The sequence below is a fragment of the Ictidomys tridecemlineatus genome, chromosome 7, assembly GCF_052094955.1.
Source record: "Ictidomys tridecemlineatus isolate mIctTri1 chromosome 7, mIctTri1.hap1, whole genome shotgun sequence".
In the NCBI taxonomy this organism is placed as follows: Eukaryota; Metazoa; Chordata; class Mammalia; order Rodentia; family Sciuridae; genus Ictidomys; species Ictidomys tridecemlineatus.
In genome coordinates this window covers 104207438-104211546 of record NC_135483.1, presented here as the reverse complement: position 1 = coordinate 104211546, position 4109 = coordinate 104207438, and positions in this window count along the sequence as shown.

The following is a 4109-nucleotide window of genomic DNA, read 5'->3' as shown; positions in this document are numbered from 1 at the left end:
AATCAAATTGATGAATTAGCTAATGAGTTAAATACTTGGGCAATAATAATGTGCAAATCTAATGTTTCATTTGATAACCACTTACCATCTAATCCTTTATTGTCTTTTTGGTCATTGCATCCTGTAATTTTTCCAAAAATGACAAGAAAAACCCCTATCATGAATGCTCCAAATATATTCACTGATGGGTCAAATAATGGTACAGCAGCAATAGTTACACCTGATCAAACTTTTACATTTTTAGTACCCAAACAATCAGCTCAAAAGGTAGAGCTTAATGCAGTATTACAAACTTCTGTGATGTTTAAAGATTCTGTATTTAATTTATTTTCTGATAGCCAGTATATAGTTAATGCTATAGTATCCCTTGAAGATGCTGGTAGAATTTCCCCTTCTTCTACTGTTTTCTCTTTGTTTTCCACTATACAAAGTTTAATCTGGGACAGAAAAGATCCATTCTTTATAGGACATATCAGGGCACATACAGGATTGCCTGGAGCCCTTAGTTTAGGCAATGATTTAGCAGATAAAACTACACGTGACATACATATTTTCTCTGTACTAGAAGAAGCTATAAATTTTCATGAAAGATTCCATGTCAATGCTAATACTTTACAAAAGCGTTTTAAAATAACTAAGGAACAAGCTAGACAAATAATAAAACAATGTCAAAATTGTGTGACCTTTTTACCACAAGTTAATCTTGGAGTCAATCCTAGAGGATTGATGCCTAACCATATTTGGCAGATGGACGTCACACACTTGCCAGAATTTGGAAAATTAAAATATTTGCATGTTACAGTTGATACTTCTTCTGGATTTTTGATGGGCTCCCTTCATGCCGGCGAAAAAACTAAAGATGTTATAGCTCATTGCTTACAAAATTTTGCCACTGTGGGCATTCCAAAACAGTTAAAAACAGATAATGCCCCTGGTTATACGTCTACTTCTTTTAAACAATTTTGCTCATCATTTGGCATTACTCATATAACAGGAATCCCATACAATCCACAGGGACAAGGCATAGTTGAAAGAGCTCATCAAACTATTAAAATGTATTTATTAAAGCAAAAAGATGGAATTGGGAAGGGGTATATATTCCCCAAAGATAAACTTAAAATAACCCTTTTTACTCTAAACTTTTTAAATTTGGATTCATCAGGACTTAGTGCTGCAGAAAGGCATATGTGTCCAAAAAATGTACATAAGCCCAAGGTACTTTGGAAAGATATTCTAACAGGACAATGGAAAGGTCCTGACCCAGTAATTGTCTGGAATCGGGGGTCTGTTTGTGTGTTTCCACAGGAAGAACAGCAGCCGATTTGGATTCCAGAGAGATTAACCAAGGTTCTGACCCAGAACAGCAGCCGATTTGGATTCCAGAGAGATTAACCAAGGTTCTTACCCAGAACAGCAGCCGATTTGGATTCCAGAGAGATTAACCAAGGTTCTGACCCAGTGATTGTCTGGAGTCGGGGGCCTGTTTGTGTGTTTCCACAGGGAGAACAGCAGCTGATTTGGATTCCGGAGAGATTAACTAAAATCCTGACCCAGTGATTGTCTGGAGTCGGGGGTCTGTTTTTGTGTTTCCACAGGGAGAACAGCAACCGATTTGGATTCCAGAGAGATTAACTAAAGCGATTTCTACAGACCAAAAAGAAGATGATTTAGCTCAAATCCATAATAGCTGATATCCAAAACTCTAATTTGGCTATCCTTACATCTGCGACAGAACCAGGATGCTTTTTTCAATATCTATTTTATTATTGCCCTTTCCCATATCATGAAGTTCTATTTTATTTTTTTTGAGCTCATACAGACCTAGGTTAATGTTTTGCTGATCAGTTCTATTTTTTTTTTTTGACTATAGAGTTTTTAAACATTGCAATAGAGATTTTACCTGTAAAAAGTTATAAGGCCTTTACTATTATGTTATGTGTTGTATGTATTATATTATGTGTGCACACTTGTGTTTTGTGTTATATGTTTGAATGTACGTATGTCCAATGTATGTATTTTCATATATATGATGAGCGCTCATGAAAAGATGGATCCAATTTTTTTTTTTTATTCACGTGATTTAAATGGTTTAATTTAAATTGGGTAAATAACTGTTAAGAATTGTTTTAATATGTAAACAAAAAAGGAGGTTAACAGATCTGTTTGTTTACTCTCACCTTTCGTTTTCATTATATTTAATAATTCTCTTCACTATAATGTAAATTGTTAAGAAAATTGTTTTCTTTTAGTGCCTTCTGAAATGTTACCTAATTTTTTCTTTAGCCATTATTGCCAGAATTTCTATCTTCAGATGAAGATAATATAAATTGTTAAGAAAATTGTTTTCTTTTAGTGTCTTCTGGAATGTTACCTAATTTTTTCTTTAGTCATTATTGCCAGAATTCCTATCTTCATCCCTGTGCCGGTGAAGACAAAGATAAAACTAATCTACAGTTTCTGCAATAGCCATCACTGAACTGCTTACAGAACTTGCACTGAACTGCTTACAGAACTATGTGTCATTTGTATGCATTGTGAACTATCTGTTGGTGCAGCGACTTGTGGTAGTGTTGGGGTATTTTTGCTGATGATTTCATCGGTGGTACAATTTTCCCAAAAGGAGCCGTCAATTGACTTGGTATATCTTCCTCCCTTCTGCTTGTCATGATCATTCAGCTAAAATTTGAGGGTCAACAGAGGTGAGGCAAAGAACCTCACCCCCCCCCCCCGCTGAGACCTCTCCACAGGTGTGGCTGTATACTGGACCGGTAGTCAATGACGGGTAAGATCCAATTACAATGGTACCAACCTAAGACAGGAGGCTGACGCCCTGAGGTCAGCTCATCCGAAGACGGGTAAGGACCATATGTAGTATTGGACAACCTAAGGCAGGCACAGTCCCTAAGCCACATGCTTGTTGTTTAAACAGAGAGGGGGAGATGTTGAGAGCCACAGCCAAAGGGGCCCCAGCAAACTTCCAGCTGCCAGCAAGCTTCAGACTGCCCCAGCAACATCTAGCTGATTGGCTCCTCTGCGGTGATTGGCTCACAGCGGCCCCAGCAACATCTAGCTGATTGGCTCCTCCACGGAGCTGCTCATTGGGTGACTTCTTTGGCTCTACCCACGCAACCCAGCCAATCGGCCTCAAGAGAGGAGGATTGTGGGAGGTGGAGAGGCTGGTGTGGGGGAGAGAGGCTTGTGGAAGCCGGTGGTGGCAGTTGGGCTCTGAGGGTTTTTCCCTGGAGCTGTTTTGTTTGGCGTTTGTAGTTCTAAAAAAGTTAGTTTCTTTTTGACAAGTGGCTCCTGATTTGTGCCAAGCTAGACTTCGGCAATGGTTGACTAAATGAATGATGAGCCTAGTGAACCAATGGATTAAGGATTGGAAATCAAGAATGAATGAGGGGTTCCATGCTCCCTTGTGGGTGCCAAAGAAGGACTTGCACTAGGGTAGTGCAAACTAGGAAAACTCTCCTTGCACAGAAACACATAGATTTGGGTCTGAGTAGAAGGGATGGAGTGTGGGTGTTGTTAACATCCAGAGGAGGGAATCTAGGGGTTCTCTTGGGGAGAAGACCTCTGTCCTTGGATCAAAAGTCACCTGAGGGGACTGGCTGAATCACAAAGCCTGACTCTCACACTGGATGATTATCCAGTGTTGTGGTTCAGATGTGGTTTGAGTGTGTCCTCTATGGGTCCATTGTGATGGGAGACTTGGTCCCCAGGTTGGTGCTATTGGAATGTGTCATGCCACCTTTGAGAAGTGGGGTCTTAGAGGAGGTCCTTAGGTCATTAGGGGTGTGACCTTGTGAGATGCCAATCTCTCTCTCTCTCTCTGCCCCTGATTCAAAATGTAGTCACTTGCTTGCTCCTGTGCGTGCTCCACCATCTGCCATTTGCCACTATGCCCTTAATAGAACTGAGCCAATGCACACACCCTGTCCTGTGAGTGAATTAAAACTTTTCTCTTGAATGAGTAAGCTGTCTTAGGTATTTTGTGATGAAAAGCTGGTTAATTCATCAAGGCTATCTTGATGTAGCCTGGTGCCCTGGAAACGTGGGACAAGTCCATCTGGACATGAAATGTGTTGTCATCCACCTAGGAGCCTCTG